We start from the raw sequence: 14538 nt of genomic DNA, 5'->3' as shown, positions 1-14538 counted from the left end.
ACTTTTGTACAATACAATTCTTGTGGTCCTTGACAAAACTCGTTGGTGCAATGAAGATGGAAGCTTCATGCACCAAATTATGCTTGCAAATCACTCCTAGTGTCCCAAGCCTCAGTGCCAAGACCTCACACACCTTCGAAAATGGTGAGAGCTAGCAGGGAATGAGGATAGATTGAGAGGAAGAAGAGATATCTTACGAGAAAGAAGTATTCTCCTCACATAACAGTCTATTAGCATAGATTAGCTTAGTAATTAGCATGGTAGAGGAGATGAGCATGCCATTGAAGCTTGGCTCTTGGTTGGATTTGCATCACAAAGCCAAGAGTTGTTGGCATAGACCTCCCTTCTCAAAAGGTTGGAGAAGATGATGAGCTTTCCATTAAAGCTTGGAGAAGGAGAGAGAGTTCTTTGCTCCACAAATGAGTTGTTTGAGTGTGTGTGTGTGTGTGTGTGTGTGTGTGTGTGTGTGTGTGTGTGTGTGTGTGTGTGTGTGTGTGTGTGTGTGTGTGTCAATGCCTTCGCAAAATCAGCCCCCTCTCTCTCTTGGTCGACCCCTCTTGCTATTTGGTCATGTTGGCATCCTATTGGCCCCTGTAGAGCTTAGCCACTGACAATTAAGAAGCATAAGTGATAGCCATGTGACATGTGTCCCCCTTTCCCCTTTTGTGAGAGCTTCAAGTATTTAAATAATTCATCTAAACTCTCATTGGACCTTTTTATCTTCTTGCCAATAGGAATCAAGCAAGCCATTGGGTTGTTGAATGCTCATTGGACCCCTTGGTAGACTGTCCTATGGAGCTTAATTTCTATTGGTTCTTTTATCAAGAATTTTTAAATTGATTAGACTAGATTTTTTCTAGCCTAATTCTCATTGGTCCACCTCCATGGCGATCCAATAGGATTTGGGGGGAGGTTGCGGGCAACTAGCCTAAGAACCTGACATGTGTCCAGTATTCCCTTTGTGTAAAGGGGAAGCCTTGGAGTGTGTGTGTGTGTGTGTGTGTGTGTGTGTGTGTGTGTTTCTCTCTCATCCCCTACAAATTGGGCTCGCCCCCTCCTCCCTAGGGATGTGGGAAGACTTTTTAGTCTTCCCCATGACCATCCAATTCCCCTACACTTTGGCCATTGGATAAAAGGTTTGAATTTTGGAACCTTAGCCTATGGAAGTCTTAATGGAGCTGAGCCTTAGGTCTTTTAATCCCCATTGAAGCACATTTCTGTTTTGCAGGCTATCCCCCTTTGGATTCCTATTTCCCTCCTTTGGATCCCTGACAGAGACCGGTCTGCAACCTTACCAATATTCTAGCTTTTACTCTCCTGGTACTTCCCCATATTAAATGATTAGTTTAACATGAGAAAATCACTTGGGAGTATTAGATATTAGTTTTTATGACATTACCTCTCTCGTGAAATCATAGTCGTCGTGGACTATGAGGTAGACAAGATAAAGCCTAGTCATTAGTCCATTTGCTATCGGGTAGAGGACCCCTATTTTACCCTACGACATCTTTCCAGAATGGATGAATAGTCCATTTGGTGATTGAGAGCCTTACTTGCCACAAGTATGTCTGCCCATTAGTCTATATCAATCTTCCATAGTAGAGTGACAAGCTTTACTTGGTGTTCGGGAGACGTCGTCTCCACAAACATGATCCTAAGCATGTATACTCATTAACATGTGTGCACAATAAAGAAAAAGATATTCTTATAAGACAAAAACTTTGTTCGTTTAAACATATTTACATTTGCTTACTCTAGGGAAGCATTGTAAGCATTGACAAGGTTAGGTTATCCATTAATTGTCTGCCTTGCATCCATCTAGCATCTTCAAAAGGATTGTTCTTAAACTTAATAAGATATCGTCAGATAATCTTACCACCTTGTAGTACCTTGTCTTCATGTCGGAGAATGGACTCGGGCTGCAACACCTCTTCTTGGTCCTCGATCTCCAATGGGTCTTCGATAATTGGTTCTTGAGGTGGATCTCCTTGTAACCCTTTAGTAGGCTCACATGGAAAGCATTGTGTATGAGCCAATGGCTAGGCAACTTGAGTTGATAGTCCATCTCATTGATTGGTCTAAGAATCTAGAAGGGACCATAGTACCTTTTTGCTAACTTAGCATAGTACTTTTGGTATCCCATAAGATTCTTGCCCATTGTGTGCCTTAATCGAGCCTCGGGAAACTTAAGCAAGACCCAATCATTTTCTTTAAAAGAATCTAGAAGGGACCATAGTGTGCCTTAATCGAGCCTCGGAAAACTTAAGCAAGACCCAATCTCATTGATTGGTCTAAGAATCTAAAAGGGACCATAGTACCTTTTTGCTAACTTAGCATAGTACTTTTGGTATCCCATAAGATTCTTGCCCATTGTGTGCCTTAATCGAGCCTCGGGAAACTTAAGCAAGACCCAATCATTTTGTTTAAAAGCTAGGGCTCTTCTGTGCTTATCAACAGCAGCTTTTTGCCTTTACTGAGAGATGGATATAGCATCCTTAATCTTTTGGAAAGATTCTTGCACGTCTCAGCTATATTCATCTGCAACAAAGATCTTGCCATGTACCTTGAGTAGCAAGGAACTTATTTATCTTCCCTCTATCACCTCAAAAGCTGCTTTCCCCATGGAAGTATATGCAGTGTTATTATAAACATACTCCACTAAGGGTAAGTACGTCTCCCATTGGAACTTTTGATCTACTTTTTGTTGAGATGTCGAGCTCTACATCATGAGCTGGCATCCACTACGGGTCTTGGTCGCTTACGGCATTTACTCATTGGCGCGTTAGGTGACCGACACGGAGGATCTCTGCCAGTGATTCTACAGCTGGACTACACTTATAGTGCCAGCCTAGTACGCTTCTAGCGAGTTCACACTTAGTGACCGCATGTACATATGTGCTACTTTTCAGTTTTAGCACTTAGTCATTTTGTACTCTCTTTTCTGTGAGAAGAAGAAGAAGCTTTTCATCTCTGTGTGCTTTGTGCTTGTCTTGTGTAGCTCTCTTGCATCCTCTTTCTTTACATGGTATCAGAGCCTGGTGCAGGCAAGAGAGGCTAAGAGAGCAAGAGCATCGCAATCCCTTCGTTCGTACAAGTTTCTGAACAGGTCTCCAAAGTGCAGTACACAGAGATTTACTGTACAAGTACAGTGGTTGTATGTACGCTTGATTGTGGACACTCGTTGAGTGTAGAAAGCGTTACAGGTACCACGATAGCAGGTTCAACAGATTTGCAGGTTTTTGCAGATTGCAGCTATTTTGTCTTAGTGCTTCAAGATGTCTGACGGTTTCAGTCAGATTGTCACTGAGAAGCTTGAGAAAAATAACTACCCTACATGGAAGTTCAGAATAACAAATTTCCTAAAAGGAAAAGGTTATTGGGACTATGTAGAAGGAGACAATGAAAAGGAACCAGAGATTCCTGAGGCAAATGCCACAGCAGAACAAAGGAAAGCTTTGAGGGATTGGCAACAAGGCCAGAGCAAAGTGATGTATTGGCTTTCTATGAGCATGGCATGATGGGCTATCTACAGGATGCTGAAACCCCCGCCATTGCATGGAAAAACTTAGGCAGAGTGTTCGAGGTGAACACCAAGGCCAGGAAGCTTCAACTAAAGTAGGAGCTAAATCAAGTTAAGAGGAACAACCTCTCCATCAATGATTATGCCTTGAAGATCAAGAGTATCATTGAGGCTCTTGGATCTATTAAAGTCTCAATGGAAGACGATGACATTGTCCGTGCATGCTTGGATGGTCTAGGAGATGAGTATGTACATTTCAGGTCTTCCATGAATACAAGAGACGACATCCCCGTGTTCCAAGATTTGATTTCTATGCTTATTCTTGAGGAGAAGAACCTTGGTCTTGACACGTCTTCTTCTCATGGCAGAAATAGGTCTGAACAGGCCTTCTATTCTAACTCCAACAGAGGTAGAGGTAGAGGTCATGGTCGAGGCCCAAGTGGTTGTAGGGGCCAATTTCAAGAAGGTCAATCAAATCAAAACAATACAGGTGGTAGGGGAAACCAGTCTCAAGGCAGGGGGAGTCAAAGAGGTCGTGGTGCAGGATCAAGCAGGCAGCAGCATATTGCAGATAGCAGAGAATGTTGGACTTGCGGTGAAAGAGGTCACATGTCACGTGACTGCCCAAAGGGAAAAGCAAGTGGAAAGAGAGAACAGGGCAACTATGCATCTACTAGCAGGGATGCAGATGACAGCAAAAACGAGCGCATGTTTTTTATGCAGCATGTAATGAATACAATGACTGCAGAGAATTCCACCCAAGATGATGTTTGGTATGTGGATTCAGGTGCCTCTAGTCACATGAAGTCTCGTGAAGAGTGGTTTAGAGATATGCACAAACCAGATGTGTCAGGCTATGTGCAGACAGGAGATGACACAACTCACCCCATTGCTCATGTAGGGGACATACCTATAAATACTAAGAGTGGCAAATCAAAGTACTTAGAAGATGTACTTCATGTCCCACACATTACAAAGAATCTTGTTTCTGTTGGACAAATGGTTGAGCAGGGTTTGCAGGTTCGCTTCAATCCGAATGGCTGTTATGTAGAAAATTTCCAGAATGGCTGTAAGCTGATCACAGAGGGCAAATGTGTGGGCATAATGTTTACGTTGAATGTAGACATGCCTGAGGTAAAAGCTGCATTATTTGCACAGGGCACAGGTGTTGTGGCTGATGTTGACGTTTGGCACAAACTCATTGGCCATGTCAATGAGCAGAGATTGCGCAGCATGCAATCAAAGCAGATTGTAAAAGGTTTGCCCAAATTCAAGGTGGATGGTATGCATAAAGTGTGTGCAGCATGCCAGTTTGGAAAACAGTCAAAGGGCTCATTTCCACATGAGCGCAATGTATGTAAAAAACCACTTGAGGTGGTGCACACAGATGTTTGGGGTCCAACCGATACTGCAAGTATACATGGTTGCAGGTATTATGTCTCTTTCATTGATGACCATACAAGGAAAGTATGCGTCTACTTCATGCGTAACAAAAGTGAAGTGTTTGGTCACTTTCAAGACTTCAAAGTCATGATTGAGAAGGAGACAGATATGCAAATCAAGACATTGAGGTCAGATGGAGGGGGAGAGTACCTCTCCAATGATTTTTTAGATTTTCTGCGAATGCATGGTATACGTAGGCAGTTTACATGCAGATATACTCCACAGCAGAATGGGGTCGCAAAAAGGAAAAACAGGCACATTGCAGAGGTTGCATGTGCATTGATTAATGAGAAGAACATGCCTCATCATTTCTGGGCTGAAGCTGTAAATACAACTGTGTACATTATGAACAGGACACCTACAGCTGCGGTGCACAATGTAACGCCTGAGGAAAAGTTTACAGGTACAAAGCCTGATTTGGCACACTTGAAAGTGTTTGGATGCATAGCTTACGTGCATGTACCAGATGAGTTGCGTAGAAAATTGGATCCTAAAGCAGAGAAATGTATTCTTGTGGGATATTCCCTTGAACAAAAGGGGTACAGGTGCTACAATCCCACTACACGAGAATTACGAGTGAGCAGAGATGTAGTCTTTGATGAGATGAGCAGCTAGTACAGTAATGCACATGGCACTATTGGGGCTGATGTAAAAGATGATGTGGTTGTACAAAATGTGAGTCCACAATCACAGGTTTTGAGTGGACCACAAGAGTCGTCTTCTTGTGGCTCTGTTGAGAAGCCATGGAATGGTAGACTATGTACGCAGGTTACTCCACCAGCAGGTACAGGGAATGTATCACGAAAAGGAAAGGAAAAGGTTGATGAACCTCCCCTTATGGCTGATGCATCATCAGGGTTTTCACATGTAGACATGGATTCAGATGGTTCTGAACAAAGTCTTGATGAGGAATTTGGAATTTCGGCTGTCAGGACACCTGGTGTAAGGAAAGTACAAGAAGATGTTAGAGGGCAAAGAAGTGACCCAGGACCGCGCAGATCTAACAGAGTCAGAAATCCAGTTCAAAAATTGACTTATGATGGGTATCTAGCTCATCACCAAGCCTACATGGCTAAGGTGATACAGGATGTGGAGCCCACATGTTTTGAGGATGCAGTTGGAAATGTGCATTGGGATGATGCAATGAATGAAGAGATGGATGCATTGGAAGCAAACGACACATGGGAGTTGGTGCCATTGCCAAGTGGCAAGAAAGCTATCAGTTGTAAATGGGTGTATAAAACCAAGCATAAGGCTGATGGTAACATTGAGAGTCACAAGGCAAGGCTGGTCGCAAAGGGTTATGCACAGACGTATGGCATAGACTATGAGGAGACCTTTGCTCCAGTGGCAAAGATGACGACTGTGAGAGCTGTCACAACAGTGGCTGCATCTAGAGGATGGATTATGCATCAAATGGATGTAAAGAATTCCTTCTTGAATGGTGAGTTACAAGAGGAAGTGTATATGGATCAGCCACCTGGTTATGTCGATCCAGGTTACCCAGATTATGTATGAAGACTTCTCAAAGCTTTGTATGGTTTGAAGCAGGGCTCTAGAGCATGGTATGACAGGATTGCCAAGTATCTTGTCAGTATTGGGTTTAGGAGAGCTCATGCTGATCATTCACTCTATGTACGTGAGAGTGATGTGGGGATTTTGGTCATTACCATATATGTAGATGACCTTATTATTGTGGGTGACAATGCTATGGAGATTGACCATGTGAAGGGTCTTCTCAAACAGGAGTTTGAAATGAAAGATTTGGGCGAGTTGTGCTACTTTCTTGGCATTGAGTGATCAGGACTCCAGAGGGTGTATGGCTGTCACAGAGACAGTATGCTTTGGACATGTTGTCAAAGTATGGTATGGCTGATTGTAAGCCAATTTCTATTCCCTTCGATGTGAATGCAAAGCTGAGTGCAGAGAAGGGTGATGTTGTTAAGGATGTCAAGATGTACAAAAAGATTGTGGGTAGTCTAATCTACTTGACTATCACGAGGCCAGACTTGAGCTACACAGTAGGCTTGGAGAGTCATTTCATGCATCTTCCGAGGAAGACACATTTGGATGGAGTACGACGCACACTTCGGTATGTGCAAGGGACTTTTGATTATGCATTGTTCTATGCAGCAGATGCCCCATTAGCATTGTATGGGTATACAGATGCAGATTGGGCAGGTAGCATTGTTGATAGGAGATCTACGAGTGGCTTCATGTTCTCTTTTGGGAGTGTTGCTGTTACTTGGAGCAGCAAAAAGCAGCCTACGGTTGCTTTATCGAGCACAGAGGTAGAGTACAGAGGTGTAGCAGTTGCGGCGTGCGAGGTAGCTTGGCTACGCACATTACTTGAGGACTTGGGAGTGCAGGTGGACTAGCAGATTGTCATCCATTTTGACAACCTCAACAGCATGTAGTTGGCTAGGAACCCAGTGTTCCATGCCAGGACCAAGCACATAGAGGTCCATTACCACTACGTTCGAGAGCGAGTGTTGGCGGGCGACATCGACTTGGTCTACGTCAGCACAGAGGAGCAGATAGCGGATATCTTACCAAGGCCCTCGGAGCTGAGAAGCTTCGACGTTTCCGGACTATGCTTGGACTCTGCGACATGCAGAGCTCGAGGGGGAGTGTTGAGATGTCGAGCTCTACATCATGAGCTGGCATCCACTACGGGTCTTGGCCGCTTACGGCATTTACTCATTGGCGCGTTAGGTGACTGACACGGAGGATCTCTGCCAGTGATTCTACAACTGGACTACACTTATAGTGCCAGCCTAGTACGCTTCTAGCGAGTTCACACTTAGTGACCGCATGTACATATGTGCTACTTTTTAGTTTTAGCACTTAGTCATTTTGTACTCTCTTTTCTGTGAGAAGAAGAAGAAGCTTTCCATCTCTGTGTGCTTTGTGCTTGTCTTGTGTAGCTCTCTTGCATCCTCTTTCTTTACACTTTTGTGACATAAGCTTTTAGTAGATCATGAATGGTTAGGTTAGCTATTTCACTTTGACCATCCGTCTAGGGATGATAGGCCGAAGAGAAGTTTAGCCTTGTACCTAAATTTTCAAAGAGACCCTTCCAGAAATTACTGGTCATTCTAGGATCTCTATCTGACACTATGGACATTGGCAAGCCGTGGTACTTGAAGATTTGTGATACAAAGAGGGTTGGCATTTGATGGGCTTTGATAGTCTTCTTGACAAGTATGAAATGTGCTTGTTTGCTAAACCTGTCTACTATCATCCATATTCCTGTGTTCCCATGTATAGACTTGGGAAATCCAAAGATAAACTCCATGGATATGCTCTCCCATGGTGAATTAGGGATTGGCAAAGGTTGAAGCAATCCAGGTTGCTTCCCTCTATCAAACTTTGTCTTTTGGTATACCACACGTTTTGAAACATACTCTTGTATGTTTGCTTTCATGGCAGGCCAATAGAAATATGTTTCTATCCCCTTTAGGGTAGACTGAATCCCTCCATTCCCCACATAAGGAGGAGCATGAGATTCATACATTACTTTCTCACGGAGTGAGTTAGTAACGCATAGTCAATTACCATAGAGAAGATAACCATCTTGTAGGGTAAATGGTTCTTCCTTCTTCCCTAGTGCAAGGGCTGAAACCACATCTCTAAAATTGGGATCAATAGCATACTCATCTATCATAGAAGATAGATCATTGTGAGCTGCTATGGAAACTGCATTCATTCTTGGTCGTCTTGAGAGTGCATCGGCTACTTGATTATGCTTGCCAGCAATGTGAGCAATATGAAAATGAAATTGCGAGAGGAAATTTTCCCACCTCATTTGTTTGTCGAAGATCTTGGTCTGCATCATGAAGTAGTTAAGGCTTTGGTGATCCTTCTGCAGAATGAAAGGAGTCTCCAATAAATAGTGCTTCCACGAATCTAGAGCATGTAGAACTGCTAAGAGCTCCTTCTCATATATTCCTAGAGCTTGCTCAACAAGGTCGAGCCTTCAACTTTCATAGGCTATGGTGTGCCCTTCTTGGAGAAACATAGCTCCAAGGAAATCACCACAAGCGTCGCATTGGACCTCAAATGGCTTTGAGAGATCCGGTAGTGTAAGCACAGGTTGAGAGATAAGCTTTTTTTAAAGCTTTTTGAAAGCATTTTTCTCCTTGGTGGACCATATATACCTAAATTGTTTCTTTGTTAGGTCATGTAATGGTCCCATGATTTGTGAGAACTTTTCTATGAAGCGTCTATAGTATGCACACATACCCATAAAGCTTCTTAGTTCATGTAGATTCCTTGGATTAGGCCATCCTTTTATTACCTCTAGCTTTGATGGATCCATTTGGATGCCATCTTGAGAGATAATGTGACCTAAACACTAAATCTCTTGTAAGAACAACTCGCTTTTCTTTCGATTAATATAAAGTTTATTCTCTCGTAAAACTTGAAATATTACCTGGAGGGTGTTGCTTGTGTTCATCTAGTGAATTAGAGTAGATGATTATATCATCAAAGAACACTCTAGTAAAAGTTCGGTGAGGCCTGAATAGCTGGTTGCTACGAATTCTCTCCGTCGTTCCCAGCATGTGGTGCATCAATTAGGTGGCCATGGTGATGCCTACGCGTGGCTCTTGCCCGATGGTACGCGGCCCTTGCCCGACCATGTAACATGGCTAATATTTGGAAGGGATAAGCACCTCCCCCTGTGGGCCCTATGGTGTGTCGAAAAAAAAAAAAAAGTTCGGTGAGGCCTGAATAGCATTTCCATCAAACGGTTAAGCGTGGCTGGTGCATTGGTTAAGCCAAAAGGCATGACAATGTACTCATAAAGACTAAATGTAATGCAAAATGTGGTCTTTACTATGTCTTGATCAACTATCCTTATTTGATGGTAGCCACTTTTAAGGTCAATCCTATTGAAGTAGGTCGACCCTTGTATCTTATCAAATAGTTCTTCTACCCATGGAATGGGAAACCTATTCTTGATAGCAAAATTGTGAGTAGAACCAGGGTGAAAGAGAATAAAATCATCATGTTCTCTTACCTTTCACCAAGCATGGCATAGAGGAGATCCTTTGTGGTGAGCATCCTCTTCTTGGATTTCCACCAAGGTAGCTCTAGGAGGCTCATTTTGTGTATTCTTGTGGGGACAAGCACGATAAGCATGCCCTTGCTCCCCACACTTGAACTAGCGGTTATCTTTACGACAATGCTCTAGATCTTCCGGAGAGAGTTTATTTTTGCCTTTATAAACTCCCTTCTCCTTAGCTTTGTTGTTGTTGGCGTTGCCTTTGGGAGACTTTTGGAAATGGTCCTTCCCATTAGGCTCGTTATTACGGTCCTTGTTCTCCATGGGCTTCAGATTTCTCTTAGCCCCTTGTTGGAAATTGATTCGTGAAGCCACCATGGTATGGTGTATGACCGCAGATATGGTGTGTGGCCTTTGGGAGTTGACATACTCCACCATATCTTCAGTTAAACCCGCACAAAATTGTTGTTTTTGCTCTCCAAAATCCATCTTTATGAAGACAGTCACTTTGAGATATAAGTCCCAAAACTTTTCTACATATTTGTGAATAGATTCATAGGGAGAGAGCTTCAAGCTTTGCCATTCGGTGAGTACTTTGTCTTTGGCATCGGTTGCCAAAAACTGCTTCATATAGGAAGCTCTGAAAGCTTTCCACCTTCGTGGAGCTTCATGGTTTTCTCGTAGGCTAGACCACCATTGCCTGGTGGACGTTTGAAAATGCATAGCTACATGATGTAGCTTAGAGGACTCTGTGAAGCCCTCATCTCCAAACGCCACATCGAATTGTTGGATGAAGGCCAAAACTTTGTCCGTAGCACCAAAGGTGCCATCGTAGGTAAGTTCTTTTCTCCCTCTTTGAACTTGGACGACCTCTTCCACGCAGCATAGGATTTCCTATGGCCTCTTCTTTTTGGTGGTTCAAAAGCTGCACCATCACTTTCTTCAGAAGAGGAAGAGTATGAGGAGGATGGAGAAGAGGGTGACCTCTTCCTTGCCTTTTTCTTCCCTTGTTCCTCCTTGTCTGCACCTTGTCTGCACCATCACTTTCTTCAAAAGAGGAAGAGGACGAAGAAGATGGAGAAGAGGGTGACCTCTTTCTCGCCTTTTTCTCCTCTTGTGTTTTCTCTTTTCTTTTTGAATTATGGTGTAGAGAAGTATGCGACGGTCTTCTCCGTTTAGGGGGTGTTGGAGAGCGCTTTGCCCGCCATCTTCGTGGAGCCATCTCCCCCGAGGTGGCAGGAGACTCACTTCTTTCTCGTTCTTTCGGTGAGGGCTCTACCTTGAAACTTGGGTTTTCCTTTGAGAGGGAGATGCATCATCAAGTAGTAAATTTTTGAGCCCTTCGTAGGGATCCTGTTCTTCTTCCCTTGTCGGAGAGAGTCCTCTCCTTTTAAAAGTCTCACAAGGAGGCTTCCTAGGTACTCTCTCTTCTTGGTGGGGAGTTTGGAGAATCCCATGAGTACATAGCTACCATTGCACTTCACCTTGGAGGGATGGATTTCCCATGGATTGTTAAAGCTTGGTAACAAGGTAATTAACAAGACAAGGGGCATCATTAGTAGCTTGTTCATTAGAAAAATCAAAGCTATCAACATTCTTTTCAATCTCTCTTCCTTTGTCGGCCATACTAGCAAATTTAAGGTGTAAACTTTTACTTGTACTTTGGCACTTCAAGCCCTAGTTGCTACTTCTCTTTACCTTCAAAGATAAGCACTCAAGCATCTATACCCGTGGCTTGAATATTATTAATTTCAAGGAATAGAAGAGAGGGTTCAACGGAGCCAAGAGAGCACTGGTTTCTATCAAGCTTCTAATAGCTCAATAATGGTTAAGCCATAAGCAAACCCCATCGCACTCCATTATTAAGACCATAGCTCGCGACGGTGTCCCCGTTAACTGCATAAATCAGACGTCCTTCAAGGATGAAAAATCCCTATTCTACTTACTCTTTTGCAATTAATAACACCAACCATTTGTAGAAAGCTTGAGGACCTCTCTTCTTGAGCAAGAAAAGAGAGACCATAGTTCTGATACCAATGTAACATCTAATGCACTAGTAACTTGTGTGTAGCGGAAATTGATAACATAGTGAGCATTTCATTAAGAGCAAGTTCGTAATGAGCATAGAGAGAGAGTACTTAATTAAGAAAGCAAAATAGAAATTTACACCTAGCTAATTTGGCATTGACAAGAAAAGAGAGAGAAATAGAACAATTGACAACAGTTAAGGACCAGATTTACATGGAGACAGTCCCCCACCATAAAGGCTTTGTACTATAGCTTCTCCCATCAAAGGAGACTTTTGTACAATACAATTATTTTGCTCCTTGACAAAACTCGTTGGTGCAGTGAAGATGGAAGCTTCATGCACCAAATTATGCTTGCAAATCACACCTAGTGTCCCAAGACCTCACACACCTTCAAAAATGGTGAGAGCTAGCAGGGAATGAGGATAGATTGAGAGGAAGAAGAGGTATCTAACGAGAAAGAAGTATTCTCCTCACATAATCACTCTATTAGCATATCTTAGCTTAGTAATTAGCATGGTAGAGGAGATGAGCATGCCATTGAAGCTTGGCTCTTGGTTGGATTTGCATCACAAATCCAAGAGTTGTTGGTGGAGGCCTCCCTTCTCTTGGAGAAGATGATGAGCTTTCCATTAGAGCTTGGAGAAGGAGAGAGAGTTCTTTGCTCCACAAATGATTTAAGTGTGTGTGTGTGTGTGTGTGTGTGTGTGTGTGTGTGTGTGTGTGTGTGTGTGTGTGTGTGTGTGTGTGTGTGTGTGTGTGTGTGTGTGTGTGTGTGTGTCAATGCCTTTGCAAAATCAGTCCCCCTCTCTCTCTTGATCGACCCCTCTTGCTATTTGGTCATGTTGGCATCCTATTGGCCCTTGTAGAGCTTAGCCAATGACAATTAAGAAGCATAATGATAGCCCTGTGACATGTATCCACCTTTCTCCTTTTGTGAGAGATTTAGATATTTAAATAATTCATCTAAACTCTCATTGGACCTTTTTGTCTTCTAGCCAATAGGAATCAGGCAAGCCATTAGGCTGTTGAATGCTCATTGGACCCCTTGATAGACTGTCCTAGGGAGCTTAATTTCTATTGGTTCTTTTATCAAGCATTTTTAAATTGATTAGACTAAATTTACTCTAGCTTAATTCTCATTGGTCCACCACTATGGCCATCCAATAGGATTTGAGGGAAGGTTGGGGGCAATTAGCCTAGGAACCTAACATGTGTCCAGTATTCCCTTTGTGTAAAGGGGAAGCTTAGGAGTGTGTGTGTGTTTCTCTCTCATCCCCTACAAATTGGGCTCGCCCCTCCTTCCTAGGGATGTGGGAAGACCTTTTAGTCTTCCCCATGACCATCCAATTCCCCTACACTTTGACCATTGGATAAAAGGTTTAATTTTTGGAACCTTATCCTATGGAAGTCTTAATGAAACTGAGGTCTTTTAAGCCCCATTGAGGCACGTTGCTCTTTTGTAGGATATCCCCCTTTGGATCCCTATTTTCCTCCTTTGGAGTCCTAAAACATTCCTAAACTAAAACCATGGAAACTCTACACACAATCAAGCATCAGTTTCAAGCTTTCCAAATCCGATGCAGACATGCTACACACAAACTTACACACACACAGACACACAATTAATCAAGTGTGATAGCAAACCAGCATCAGCAAGCCAATGAGATTCAAGGAAAATAACATCATGTAGAACAACCATGATGAGAAATATCCCACCACCAGTTGAGCAGCACTCCAAGCCACATACCTCAAGCAAACTCCCACACATTGAAACCAGCAGACCATGGGACACCACTAACAAACACTCTCACATTGGAACCAGCAGAACATGGAAACCACTACCAGTGTTGGATGCAAGCCCCAAAAGCCCTTCTGCAACATACCACGGCCCGTGCATTATACAGAAACCCTCTGCACTTGCTCAAGGGCTTGTAGCACTATGGTAGCCCCCCAAACAGGGGGGGATTCTGTGACGTAATGGAATTGGCCTATTAACTTGAGAGTAGTGAAAATTAGAGAGAGTACTTTTGTGAAATTACTTTGTGAGCATAGCGGGTGAACATAATTGATGGTAGCAACATAAACATAGCATTTAGTTAACTTGGCATGAACAATACTTTTGCAAGAGAGAGAGTTTAGAGAACATGACAACAGTTGAGGACCGGATTTATGTGGAACCGGTCACCCCTCCAATAGGCATTTGTATTATAGTTTCTCCCATCAAGAGAGACTTGTTACAATACAATCTTTGTGTTCCTTGTGACCTACGTGATGCAATAAATATGGAAAGCTTCAGGCATCATGAGAATAACATAAACTTTTCAAAAACCATTAACTATCCCAAGCTTCAGTCCCAAGACCTCAAACACCTTCGAAGGTGGAGAGAGCTAGCACGGAATGAGGGTAGGTAAGAGGAAGAAGAAACATTTCATAGGAGAAAGAATTAGTTCCTCACTTATCATCACTCTTCTTGCTAGCATAGTAATGAATATGGAGAAGATGGCAAGCTTAAGCATTGAAGCATGGATCTTGGTTGG

This window comes from Adiantum capillus-veneris, chromosome 8, assembly GCF_014529385.1.
Source record: "Adiantum capillus-veneris isolate H3 chromosome 8, ASM1452938v2, whole genome shotgun sequence".
NCBI lineage: Eukaryota > Viridiplantae > Streptophyta > Polypodiopsida > Polypodiales > Pteridaceae > Adiantum > Adiantum capillus-veneris.
The sequence above is the reverse complement of the archived record's forward strand: the minus strand, read 5'-3'. Positions refer to the sequence as shown.